The sequence below is a fragment of the Ascaphus truei genome, chromosome 5 (assembly GCF_040206685.1).
Source record: "Ascaphus truei isolate aAscTru1 chromosome 5, aAscTru1.hap1, whole genome shotgun sequence".
Taxonomy (NCBI): domain Eukaryota; kingdom Metazoa; phylum Chordata; class Amphibia; order Anura; family Ascaphidae; genus Ascaphus; species Ascaphus truei.
The window spans coordinates 214,908,303-214,923,556 of NC_134487.1; the positions used below are offsets into that span (position 1 = coordinate 214,908,303).

The following is a 15,254-nucleotide window of genomic DNA, read 5'->3' on the forward strand; positions in this document are numbered from 1 at the left end:
TAAGGCTTCCCTTGACTTTGTAACAGTATAAGAAAACACATGCCTTCATGATCATGATGATCAAGCTCCCAGAAAGAAATTATGTACCAGGATTTTGGAGTCCAGCTTTGTTGCTGAAAAGGGGGCAGAAGGGTTAGTACAGTTTTAGATATTAATGAAACACAAGTATAAATATCTCAAGAACTGAGGTGTGGCTTCTGCTGGAGGTGAAAGTATATCAATTCACCATTGGAAGACACACTGTTCTGATTGCGTAGAGGGGAAAAAATACCCATTTTGGAGGGGTGGGGTCTTTTGCTTCTGTTCTGCTTGACTTGTTTTTCAAATATATTTATTATTATATGCTCTAAACTGATGTTCTTCTCTTCAGGCTGTTTCTCCCCAAACTTTGGTCATACTAGGGTGGAAAAAATAGATGATTTCTTACGAACTACATGGTTTTGCACCAGTGTAGGCCAGTTTAAACAGGGGACCTTCATGCCTTGATACTTAAAAATGCTGAAAGATTGCTGCTTTCAAATACAGGCATACCCCGCTTTAACATACGCAATGGGACCACCGGAGCATGTACAGTATGTAAAGTGAAAATGTACTTAAAGTGAAGCACTGCCTTTTTTCCACTTTACAATGCATGTACTGTACTGCAAACATCATATATGTGCATAACTGATGTAAATAATGCATTTGTAACCAAAATAAATACAGTAGGCTTTATTCAAATAAAATGAATGGGAGCAAGCAAGGAGATGAGAGGCGCTCACGCGGGTCAGTACTGTATAGCAGCTCTCTCCTTCTCGCAGTCTCTCTCTCTCACTCACTCACGTCTCTCTCTCCGTCAGTCTCTCTCTCACTCACTCACTCAGTCTCACTCACTCAGTCTCTCACTCAGTCAGTCACGCGCACAGTCACACACACACACGCACACAGTCACACACACACACGCACACAGTCACACACAGACGCACACAGTCACAGTCACACAGTCACACACACTGTCTCACACACTGTCTCACACACATACACCACACACACACACACACTATCACTCACTCAGTCACACGCACACGCGCGCACACGCACACACGCACACGCGCACACACACACACACACACACACACACACACTCAGTGTTACACACACAGTAACTCAGTCACACACACACAGTCACTCAGTCACACACACACACAAGCAAAGATTGCAGCAGAAGATCTTCTCCTTCCCCTCACTGTTGCTCCGTAATTTACATCACATGCAAAGCTTCGCAGAGCTCTGAGGGAGGAGGGGGGAGAAGGAGGAGAGCGGAGGAAGCAGAGTCACGGGCGGAATCACTGGTTTAGTTGCTGCTTTATGGAGCGTGAGTGCAGGGGGAACGGAGACAGATGGGAGGGGGAACGGAGACAGATGGGAGAGGGAACGGAGACAGATGGGAGTGGGAACGGAGACAGATGGGAAGGCAGAGGGAACAGGGAGATCGGGCGCACCATAATGAAGACAAGCATGAAGGAGGTTGCAGGAGTGTTGAGGTGCGCAAGCCGCCCCCTGGTGTCCGTACTCGCGAAGCACGCATACGTACACAGGGGTATGGTGCAAGTAAAAATAAATGTACGTACTTGTGAGTGTACGTAAAGCGGGTGTACGTAAAACGGGGTATGCCTGTACACAGTAGTAACAGCCTTTTTCATTCATTACATCATTAAAATGTGTGTTATACTGTATTTAGTGTTCATTTTACATGGGGGAGATTTGGGAAACTGAATGGCAGTAACTGTCAAGTGAAATTGCGGCTATCGTGCTTTCGTTAAACACTCTCATAAGTTTAGTTATGCAAAGACCATTATATTTGTTTTGCAGGTTTTCGTACAATGGTTGAAAATATCATCATCTTTAAAAGAGTAAAAAAGAAAGAAAAAGGAAGTGCATGTTTTGTTTATTTGCATGTTTTTCACATAAACAAAGGTCTTTTGAAGCAGTTGTGAAAATCTGTGAAATCATTATCCCACACTATTTATTCTGGAAGAAGCTGTGTAGGAAAAGGACTGTGCAATAAAACACAAAAAAAAATATTTAATTGTGACATACATCTATTTCTATTAAATTATTAAGGTTTTTGTATTTAATTGCACAAGCATTTTGTTTTCACTGCTAATGTGCAATGGTAATGAGGCTGTGTGTTAACATTGTCAAATTACCTAAAATCGGTGTAAGCTTAGACAATGTTAATTATAATTAGCATAAATACATACATTAGACAAAACTATATATATATATATATATATATATATATATATATATATATATATATATATATATATATATATATATATATATATATATACACACACACACACACACACACACACACACACACATATATATATATATATATACACATACACACATACACATATATACACACACACACATATATATATATATATATACATATACACACAGTACACGCACACACAAACACACGCACACACACGCACAATACCGTTTCCACGAAATCAGCAGACAGCCCTCAGGTAAGTATGGTAAATTAATTGTTTGTATTTTAAGCAAAGTATAAAAATTCAACATTTCGCTCATAACAATGGACCTTCCTCAGGGCTTGCAGTGAAGCAATAGGCACACAAAATATAAACACAAATACAATAATAATGTAAAGAAGGTCTTACCCAGGATTAGCTCTTGGCAATTACTTGAGTGCCGTCTGCTGATTTTGTGGAAACGGTATCGTACATTTTATTATTACTTTATGGGACATGCACCAACCTTTATTGAAAAACTATTGGAGTGCTGGCTGCTTGGATTTCTCGCTCTCTATAATTATAGACATATACATACATATACACACAAACATTCGATCACTACACTCATACATAATCAAAGGTCGATCAAAATTCAGGTTGAATTCAGCTATTTGTCAGTAAAAATAAGGCGACCACAAATGTGAAATGCACATTATACTTCCACAAGTCAGCCATAAAAAGGCATGCTGCAGAAAGCGGTCAAAATAATAATGAGAACCCTTAAGAAAAAAAAAGCTACATTATATCGAAAAAATAAAGTACTGTATGTCCCCAACGTGAAAAGGTTGAGACTATTTGAACAAACTGTTGGTCCTGCTGCATAAACCATTTACTTGAGCCTTTTTACTGGGTTGCTATTATTGAAGCTTCCTCTATTTAAAAAAAACACACAAATATGATGCTGATCGCAAAATATAAGCAACCCAAAACAAAATACTGGAAAGCAATGCATTGTGGCATATATAAAATAGAAACAATTAAAAAAAAAAAAAAGAAGAAGTGTCAATGAAATTTAAACTTTGTAAAAAATCTAATTCGCCAAGATCTTCATGCTATATTTATAATTCTATTGATCCAGAGGAAGGCAAACAAAAAAAAAGTCCAGTGAAACATTTTCCATTTATGTCCCATAAGAGAAAAAAAAATCCTTCCAGACTCCAGTAATGGCATTTAAATTTGCCCCTGGATCAACCCCCTTCCTGACTTAAATGTATTTGGCATATTCCTGTTCATATATAATATATTGCATCTATTGTCCCAACTTTTATGTTGTTCTCAGCAGCGCAATTTAAAAAAGGATACCTGCTAATATCAATATATTTGAAAAACAACTCCGTTTGTCCTCGTTTTTTATTGCTTACTTAAGAAATGATGTTAATTTTGACTAATTGGAAGCCTCAGGAAGTTTATTGTGCTTTTAATACTTAACCCTAAATGTTAAACTTAAATGAGAGACAATTTGAGTGACTGGAAAAAATTCATTTCAATTAAAAGTAACTGATGCATAGCAATATAATTCTTCCCAATGCTGTTGTAAAATCCTCAAAAAAATAAGGCTACTTAATAATTTTCATCTCCTAGAGGCTACAGAGAAGCATTATTGCATATTAAAAATTTGTGTTCAATTTTCCCAGAGGTAAAAGAAAGTTATTAAAACAACCTATTTATTGTTGATATAACTATCTATTTGGGGTTTGCAAAAATAACAATCTTGAACACTTTAAAAGAAAAGCTACTTAAGATATAATTAGTAATTTCGGTATTTTGATAATTCGGGTTAGTTGGCTATTCCTTTTTTATACTGCTTTAAAATCTACCCTGACAATATATTTAATGAGCAACTGGCATTACTGAATCCCTGGTGGCTAAGGAGTTTAGTGACCACTACTACAGTACATTACTTCCATTTATCACTGCCTCTTTACCTACAAATTAATCCAGCCCTGTAGCAACGCTGATCTACTTTATATCAATTTCTTTATCCTTATCAGCTGAATATGTATGGCATTAACCTCATTTACTAGTTGGAAAAAGTTGAATTAAAATGAGATCTAATTTCTAAGGCACAGCACAATTTCAAAACAGCCTGCTAATTCTCCCCACCTGTCAGGGTGGCAATCCTTTACTTTTTTCTAATTGAATAAAACAGTATATGTTTGTGGTCTGAAAAAAAAAAAAAGAGGCTCTGTCAAAAGTGTTAAGATGTCATTAATCATTGAGACCTTCAAGAAACAACACTCTTATGCTGTTCATATCAGCTCACATTTTGCTACTCCAACAAACGGAGATGGTCCAAAAGTCACATACAGGAAATACAAATTGTCATAGCCAAAATCAAAATGAATTCTACTGCCAATCTATACAAAATAAATAAGTGCTGCTGAAAAAGTTATTTGCGAAAAGCCAATATCAGCATGCAATTTTTAAATAAAGTGTTTTGTTTTTTGGCAAATATATGTTTGTTAAAAAAAAAAATGGCTGGTAAAAAGAATCATTACCTCAAGACTTAAAAGAATGCACAGTAATATGCAGAAGAGAAATCAGTGACAACATGATTGCCACTGAAAGCAAGAGTAATACTAAAAAGTTCTTCAAGAATGTTTTTTTTTTTTTTTTTTTTTTTTTTTTTATAACTTGTATTTTATTGTGAACAAATGCATGGTATACAGAGTGAACATTATATGCATGCACAATATAAAATAGCACATGTAATGTGGGCTTTGGATCACATATATGAGAATCGCACAACTTTTCGAGCCCTACTCGGTCGTGCGAGTGCAGGTGAACAAATAATAAATAATAATAATGAAAAAAAAAAAAGGGAGGGAAGGGTTGGGGGGGGGGGTAGAAGGGAAAGGGGAGGAGGTAAAGGTGGTTGGTAGGGAAGGATATAACAAGGCTAGTTTTTCTTGAAGCATAGATGACCCATGAGTTGTAAGGCTATAACTAGGGCTTTATTCAGCTTTAAGTAGTTGATCCCATTGTGTGTGTGGGGGTAGTTATTTTACTCTCCTGTAGGAGAACGCATTTCTTACTATTAAAGCCAAATTGTGTCACGCTCTACCCCAGGGATGTCTGTCTGTGCTAACCAAGGGGTCCAGACTTTTAGAAAGTTATCGCCAGTATCATTAACTAAACTTGTCTCTCTCCCACTCACTCGGTCTCTCTCCCACTCACTCGGTCTCTCTCCCACTCACTCAGTCTCTCTCCCACTCACTCAGTCTCTCTCCCACTCACTCAGTCTCTCTCCCACTCACTCAGTCTCTCTCCCACTCACTCAGTCTCTCTCCCACTCACTCAGTCTCTCTCCCACTCACTCAGTCTCTCTCCCACTCACTCAGTCTCTCTCTCACTCACTCAGTCTCTCTCACTCACTCAGTCTCTCTCACTCACTCAGTCTCTCTCACTCACTCAGTCTCTCTCTCACTCACTCAGTCTCTCTCTCACTCACTCAGTCTCTCTCTCACTCACTCAGTCTCTCTCTCACTCACTCAGTCTCTCTCTCACTCAGTCTCTCTCTCACTCAGTCACTCAATCACACACACACAGTCACTCAGTCACACACACACAGTCACTCAGTCACACACACACAGTCACTCAGTCACACACACACAGTCACTCAGTCACACACAGTCACTCAGTCACACACACAGTCACTCAGTCACACACACAGTCACTCAGTCACACACTCAGCCACACACTCAGCCACACACTCAGTCACACACTGTCACTCAGTCACACACTGTCACTCAGTCACACACTGTCACTCAGTCACACACACACAGTCACTCACTCAGTGTCACACACACACACACACACACACACACACGCACAAGCAAAGATTGCAGCAGAAGATCTTCTCCTTCCCCTCACTGTTGCTCCGTAATTCACATCACATGCAAAGCTTCGCAGAGCTCTGAGGAGGGAGGAGGGGGGAGAAGGAGGAGAGCGGAGGAAGCAGAGTCACGGGCGGAATCACTGGTTTAGTTGCTGCTTTATGGAGCGTGAGTGCAGGGGGAACGGAGACAGATGGAAGGGGGAACGGAGACAGATGGGAGGGGGAACGGAGACAGATGGGAGGGCAGAGGGAACAGGGAGATCGAGCTCACCATAATGAAGACAAGCATGAAGGAGGTTGCAGGAGTGTTGAGGTCCGCACGCTGCCCCCTGGTGTCCGTACTCGCGAAGCACGCGTACGTACACAGGGGTATGGTGCAACTAAAAATAAATGTACGTACTTGTGAGTGTACGTAAAGCGGGTGTACGTAAAACGGGGTATGCCTGTACTTTGCATATCCTATTAGCATATCTCCCAGGTATCTCAAGTTTGCTCCTATTTGTGCACAAAGCACATTGAATTGGCAACCAGGAAGCGTTCTGCTTTTAAATTAATATGATTAGCTACAGGTGTGGGCACTAGAGGTCTAAAGTATGCTGTGACCGTGGAGCTATCTAGCACCTGAGATCGTTCAATGCTAGGGCTGTTGCTCGGAATTGCAACCAGGAAATTACAGACGTAATAATAATTTTATTTCATATAGACTTGTGAGCTTATCAATAATTGGGAAGCCACATGAATGTTTACTATGGGGTGGTATTCAGAAATACTTTTTGAAGAATAAAATTATTAGTGATAAATAAAATGCTTTTGCAAGACAGACTTTAAAAGGTAATAGAAATAATAACCACTAACACTGTGCCATTGACCATCATTAGAGATCCAAGATGATTGATTCTTCGAAGGGCAGTATTCAAAGTGGCTGAACATGTTTTTATTTGACGTTGAAAAAAAAGCAATTTAATTCCATCAAGTCAACTACACAGATTCAAGAAAAAAAAGTAAAAGAAATCACTATTCCCCCCCCATCACTATTTTCTTTTAAACATACTGCTAATTGTTAGTTGTGTGATAGGTGAGTTGCGAAGATAACAAAAAAAGATGAGCCTTTATTAAAGAAAACCTTTACCAGTTCTGAGGTAATGTAAACGTTCATATCTGACAATCTAGTGTCAAACAACCTTTTTACGCTGAACACAGCTACAAACAGAAAATGATTTAGCATTGTCAAATTAAATGTGATTGATACACAAACGCAAAAGTGCATAAAATAAATAACACAAGCAGTTGTAATAGGTTTAAAGAAATGCCAATAAGTTCTTTATAGCCTTTCCCACTGCCACCTATTTAACATGACCACATACACATTTACCACATGCTAAATTCATTTGTTTGAAAGAGCCTAATTAACATAATAGGCATAGTAGTTTCCCAATGTTAAACACGGAATTACTTTAAGTAGTCACGTTATTAAAATATGACTTCATAATTATTTAAAAAGAATAAATATTACCTATTTTTATTCATGATCTCAAAAGCCTACATAAAGTCTGTATAGTCATAACTTCCAAGCTCCTCAAACTAGGGACATTTAAGTCTATTTTATCAATATATAAGTAATAATCTCTGAAAGACAGGGCATTACCTGGCCATTAATGCAAATGTGGGAGGCGTTGAAGGCCTGAGGCCTTCAGATGGTGTTCTTCCCTAGGTCATTCATCACACGGTCCCATTCCTCTGCTCCATTCCTGTGCCGACGGTCCTCTCCCCTTTTCCTCCTATCCTTGCTCGGATAGCCTCCCCTTTTCCTCGGGTGAATGACACTGCTCCCTACTCCAGGCTTGTGGGAACTCCCTCCCCTCAACTGTGAGTAAAATAGTCAACCTCCTCCCCACTACATTCACCAGCTACGGTCTGCTCCACACAAAGTAACTAATGACATTCCTGCTCTCTGATTTGGTGAGGTGCAAAAAATTGAGCAAAGATTAATAATAACTTGATATCACAGTGTATGTATTCTTGTAATGCTGTGATGTTTTATAAATACACCATGTCAAAATCAGTGGTTTTGAAACCTCCCCTCGTGGAGAGTCCGACATGTTTCTGAGGCAACCATCTAGCATTCTAACCATATACTTATTAGGGGCATTCACGTGTTTGAAAATGCATTGGTTATTCTGAACACCTGGTGCAGCTGGGTGTCCTTGAGGAGAGATTTGAGAACCACTAATAAAAATAATAAACAACCTGGAGATGCTATACCTCACACTACTACAGTGTCTCCTTTGCTCCATATCTTATTAAGGGAACATTGTAGCACAAGAAAACAGAATTATGAAGTAGATAACATTTTTAACCCCACTTCTAGAAAGCACCTGAAAAATAAAAAAAAAATAAAAAAAATCTTTGAAGCCTGCAAATAGCACTATCTAATGGTCATGCAATAAATATATGGTATAAAGCTTTATTTCCTTACACCAACAGCATACTTTGATAAAAGATGTATCAGAAATGTATAGATTTCTTAAGGTTTTCACTAGCTCTTAAAATATATTATTAACCTGCACGTAATTTCTCAAGGTAGATAAGACTAGCACTGCCCCACTCAATGCCTCCAGAGCACTAAAATAATTGTATCTGTATGATATATGATTCCGTCAGTTATATGTTTGTTTATGGTCTATCACCATATACCAATCCCTTCCTCTCCATTTCTGTGTCCTTATTCCTTCCCTTATACTATATATTGCTTTGTATCTTTAAATGTTATTTCTAAAATGGCTGCTTAACAGGATAGCTGCACTAAGGTGAGACTCCACAACCTAAGTGCTAAATTACATCACTATCCATCAGATTTGATCACAAAACGTTATAAAAACAGCAGATTCATTGAGAGTGGATCATCAGAAACAATGTAATACTAATATCATAGAATTCTGATAACATTTTTATCAATTTATGGTCTTATCTTAAATTGAAATTTGAGGTTTAACTGCCAAAACAACGTGAGTTTTATTGAGATCTAGGACCATCAAGAAGGACTATCCCCCCTGCATTACCTCTTTATGACACTTGTTTGATCTGTATGATATCTTATATGTATTATATATTATATTACCTATTTGAGAGACATCAAGTCAGTCAGTGTCTTTACTCACTGAGCTACTCCGTCTCATATATATATATATATATATATATATATATATATATATATATATATATATATAAATATAGCTGTATGCTCATCTGCATGTCTTAGGCAGGTCTGCAACCCCGCCTTTCCCCATTATCACCCAGCATACAGCACTTCCACTGCAGCAAGGGATTCTGGGAAATGACATGCAAATGAGCACACAGTGTCACTTTTTGCCTCAATAACCATTTTTAACATGGTTCCCTATAGGCTTAAGCTTGCTGCATGGTCACAGCTTTGAGCACAGCCAGGGTTAAGGTGCATACCCAGAAAACCACCCACAGACAGCTGTTTCGACCTTGATGGGTCTCATCAGTGTGGGGTTGATTTTACTGGGATGGGATGCCTATAGGGAACCATGTTAAAAATGGTTATTGAGGCAAAAAGTGACACTGTGTGCTCATTTGCATGTCATTTCCCAGAATCCCTTGCTGCAGTGGAAGTGCTGTATGCTGGGTGATAATGGGGAAAGGCGGGGTTGCAGACCTGCCTAAGACATGCAGATGAGCATACAGCTATATTTGCATATTTGCTTTCCTGTGGAGGGTTTTTGTCACTTTTTTTACTCACCATAACTTAACTCAGTATTATATATATATATATATATATATATATATATATATATATATATATATATATACACACACACACACACACACACACACACACACATATATATATATATATACACACTACTGTACTTACTTCGATCAGAATTAGGGAAAGAAAAAAAGATACTCACCACTTTTAATTATTTATTAATTATCCCCCTCCCACCCACACCCACAGAATTATCCCCCACACTAAAATATCTCCCTCCCCCCCCAGAATTATACCCCTCCACAACCCTGCAGAATTATCCCCTCCAACCCCCAGAATAATTTTGGCCTCAATGAGAAATGTTATGTTTGGCAAAAGCCAAACACTGTGCTCAAACAGAAGAGCTTTGTCCCAACCGTCAAGCATGGTGATGAGAGTATGATGGTTTGGGGCTGCTTTGCTGCCTCAGGTCCTGGACGGCTAGCCATCATTGACACAACCATGAATTCTGCATTATATCAGAAGATTCTAGAGGAGAAGAATTTCAGGCTATCCGTCTGTGGGCTGAAACTGAACTGAAAGTGGGTCATGAGTTGAGCAGTTCTGTAAGGAGGAATGGGCTAACATTCCTCAAAACCGATGTGAGAGACTGACCAGCAGTTACAGGAAAAGCTTAGTTGAAGTCGTTGCTGTTCAAGGGGGTGCCACCAGGTACTTAATCTAAAAGTTCACATACTTTTTCACACATGGATATTGAATGTTGAATCATTTGTGTATAAATAAATGTTGAAAAGTTATCATGTTTTTGTGTAATTTGTTTGATCAGGTTATCTGTATCTATTATTAGGACTTAGATTAAGATCTAATAACATTTTAGGTTTGAAATATGTGAAAATCCTAAGGGGTTCACAAACACTTTCTCGCCACTGTAAATAAACATTTCTCTAAGATTTCCAAGTATTATAGTAAGCATCAAATGTGGAAGCTCACTTAAATCTAGACGCCATCAATTACTTACCGTAACTACAGACTACTTCTGACTCAAACTTAAAAGAGAATCGTAATTTATTCTGCGTTTTTCCATAGTTTACATATAAGAACAAAGTGAGATGTACCCGCGTGGAATTCAACTAACTGTACATTAAATATGAAGGAGATTTACCATACCTATAATAATAATAGAAGCACAGGATGAAAGTGTATAATATTCAGGTAGTCCTCGCTTTCCGACGTTCCGCTTTCCGTTTGATGCGGTTTCCGACAGCGCATAATGCAGTCCAAAAACCTCATTATCCGCCGCCGTTTTCATGTATCCGACAGAAACCGCCACCAGTTAACATGGGTCTCGCTTTCCGACTGTCCCGCATACGACGCGGGTTTGTGGGACGCATTCTGTCGGAAAAGAGAGGACTGCCTGTATATCCTAATCTCCCTTCTTTTTTTTTATACCAATTTATCAGACGTATAAGTTTTCTGCTTAAAATATGGTCCAAATTGTATTTATTTAAAGTGAAAAACAAAAGAAAGAAAACCCTAAAAGGTACAAAGAGGAAAAATAGAACAGGCTAAAATGTTCTGGCCCTGATTCCTGCATTTGAACTACGCTGGAAAGGAGGATATCATTAATACCAGACTGCATCATTACTGCTGTGATGCTGCCTTTACCATTTATATTTGCTGTGACTTCACTTCTTCTCAAATTATGCACTTCTTTTTACCAGCCTCAGTATGTCTCAAACTCTATTCATATATCTCCATCTCTCCTTCCTTCACCACTCCTCAGTTCACATGAACTCCTTTCTTACCTGCGTCCTCTGACACCACACAGCTATATCCCCTGCACTAAAAAACACCCCTACAAATCCTCCTCACACATCCTCTTTCTATCCATGCTTCTCCTCCTTGCTTCTGGGGATATCTCTCCCAATCCTGGTCCCTGCTTTATTTCAACTTGCTCTCGTCCTCGCCTCCCACATGCAACTTCTACTCCTTCTGGTGTCAACCCCTCCAACCTCATACCCATCCCCTGCCACCCTCCCTCCTCTCTCCCTTTCTCCTGTGCCCTTTGAAATGCTCGCTCCCTCTCTAACAAGTTCCTCTCTGTACATGACTTCACTCTCTCCCTGCTTCTCTTTGCTATAACTGAGACCTGGCTCACTCAGTCTGACTCTGCTCTGGAAGCTGCCCTCTCCTACGGTGGCCTTTCCTTCTCCCACACTCCGCGCCCTGATGGCAGGGGTGGAGGCGTGGGGCTCCTGCTCTCCTCTCTCTGCCGTTACCGAACCCTTCCTATTCCCCCCTCTCTTGCTTTTCCCTCCTTTGAGGTTCACACTGTCCAGATCTTCTCTCCTCTCCCTGTCCATGTGGCGGTCATCTATCGCCCACCTACCTCTACTCATCCCCCTTCTGCCTTTCTCTCTCACTTTGAATCCTGGCTCTCTTTCTTTCTCTCCTCAGACTCCCCTGTTCTTCTCCTTGGGGACTTCAATTGTCACATTGACGCCTCTCTCCCTTGGGCTTCCCGCTTTCTTTCTCTAACCTCATCTTTTGGCCTTCAACAGTGGACTGCAGCTAGCACTCACAAGGATGGCCACTACTTAGACCTGGTTTTCACTAAAAACTTCTCTCTCTCTGATTTCTCCATTTCCCCTTTTCCTCTCTCTGACCATCACCTCATCTCATTCTCTCTATCTCGCTTCTCCCCTTCTCCACCTCCATCTACCCCTCGGTTCTGCAGAAACCTGCGCTTTATTCACTTACCTGACTTTGAGTCCACTTTACACTCCTCCCTCAGCTCTGCTACAGACCCTGACAACCTGGTCAGGAACTACAACTCTGCCTTGTCCTCGTCTCTTGATCTACATGCCCCGCTTCCTCTCTGCCGCACTCGCCCTGCTAACCCTAGACCCTGGCTAAATTCCCACACGCGCATGCTGCGTTCCTCCACTCGGTCCTCTGAACGCCTCTGGATGAAGTCTCACACTCTCGCTGACTTCCTTCACTACAAATTTATGCTATCCTGTTTCAACTCTGCCCTCTCGCAAGCTAAACAAGCCTACTTTTCTTCACGAATCAACATGCACAAGTCTAACCCACGACGACTGTTCTCTGTCTTTGATACTCTACTCAAACCACCCTCAGCTGCCTCTCCTTCCTCCATCTCCGCTCAGGACTTTGCTGACTATTTTAAGGAAAAGGTGGAATCCATACGGTAGAACATCCCCTCTGTTTTTTCCTCCCATCCTACACCTCTTCCTAACTCTCCTCCTGCCTTCCTTGACTCTTTTTCCACTGTCTCAGAGGAGGATGTGTCGCTGTTGATCGCCTCGTCTCCCTCTACCACTTGCCCTCTCGACCCCATTCCCTCCCATCTCCTAAAACCTCTTGCTCCTACTATAATCCCTTTGCTCACACACATTTTTAACTCCTCCCTCTGCTCTGGAACCTTTCCATCCTCCTTCAAACATGCAACAGTCATACCATTACTGAAGAACAGCAAGATTGACCCTACCTGTCTTTCTAACTATCGACCTGTCTCCCTCCTGCCTTTTGCCTCTAAACTCCTTGAACGTCTTGTATTCTCTCGCTTGCTCCATTATCTCAACACATACTCTCTCCTAGACCCTCTACAATCTGGTTTCCGCACTGCTCACTCCACCGAAACAGCCCTCACTAAAATAACTGACGACCTCCATGCTGCCAAAGACAGAGGTCATTACACTCTGCTCATATTACTCGACCTCTCTGCAGCATTTGACACAGTGTACCACCCTCTTCTCCTCCACATTCTCCATATTCTAGGTATTTGGAACAAAGCTCTATCCTGGATCTCATCCTACCTCTCCCATCGTACTTTCAGTGTCTCTTCTGCTAACACCTCCTCCTCCTCTATTGATCTCTCTGTGGGGGTACCCCAGGGCTTTGTCCTGGGACCTCTTCTCTTTTCTCTGTACACACTCTCTCTAGGTAACCTAATAACATCTTTTGGGTTTAATTATCACCTCTATGCCGACGACACACAAATATACTTTTCAACACCTGACCTTACACCTGCTGTACAAACCAAAGTTTCTGAATGTCTCTCTGCTATGTCATCCTGGATGGCCCTCCGACGCCTTAAACTCAACATGGCTAAAACAGAGCTCCTCATACTTCCTCCCAAACCTGGCCCTACTACCTCCTTCCACATTACTGTTGGAACTACAATCATTCACCCAGTAGCCCAAGCACGCTGCCTAGGGGTCACACTCGACTCCTCTCTCACATTCGCCCCTCACATTCAAAACATTTCTAAAACTTGTCGCTTTTTCCTCCGCAATATAACAAAGATACGCCCTTTCCTCTGTTGCTCGACTGCTAAAACTCTGACTCAGGCCCTCATTCTCTCCCGTCTTGATTACTGTAACCTCCTGCTGTCCGGCCTTCCTGCCTCTAACCTGTCTCCCCTACAATCTATCCTAAATGCTGCTGCCAGAATCACTCTACTCTTTCCTAGATCTGTCTCAGCATCTCCCCTCATGAAATCCCTATCCTGGCTTCCGATCAAATCCCGCATCTCACACTCCATTCTTCTCCTCACTTTTAAAGCTTTACATTCTTCTGCCCCTCCTTACATCTCATCCCTAATTTCTCGTTATGCACCATCCAGACTCTTGCGTTCTTCTCAAGGATGTCTTCTTTCTACCCCCTTTGTATCTAAAGCCCTCTCCCGCCTTAAACCTTTTTCACTGACTGCCCCACACCTCTGGAATGCCCTTCCCCTCAGTACCCGACTAGCACCCTCTTAATCCACCTTTAAGACCCACCTTAAGACACACTTGCTTAAAGAAGCATATGAATAGCACTGTGGATATTCTGAACACGATACATAAAGCTTGGCCCCCTGCAGACGCACTTACCAGAACTCCCTCCTACTGTCTCTGTACGTTCTACCTGCCTACCATTTAGACTGTAAGCTCCTCGGGGCAGGGACTCCTCTTCCGAAATGTTACTTTTATGTCTAAAGCACTTATTCCCATGATCTGTTGTTTATATTATCTGTTATTTATTTGATTACCACATGTATTACTGCTGAGCAGCGCTGTGTGCATTAATGGCGCTATATAAATAAAGACATACAATACATACAATACAATACAAAATGATTAACCTTGTTTGCAGTGCCACCCTAACCAGTATAATTGTATTTGCCTTTGCTATCCCTTTTTCATTCTGGTCACATATTTTATTTTGAAATTAACAAAATGTTTTGTAGTTTGCAAAATATTAATACAAAGCCTTTTTTCATGTACTCTTCAAAGTCTACCATTGTGATTTTCTAAAAAAAAAAATTAAAAAAAAATAAAAGATACTTTAAGTTTACAATTCGTAT

General features: G+C 40.6%; 1 protein-coding gene across 1 annotated transcript in view; it reads right to left on the bottom strand.

Annotated features, from left to right (window-relative positions):
• The window catches only part of RANBP17 (RAN binding protein 17), a 646,782-nt gene that overhangs the window by 438,071 nt on the left and 193,457 nt on the right, over positions 1 to 15,254 (bottom strand). The gene's annotated exons all lie outside the window — the stretch shown is intronic.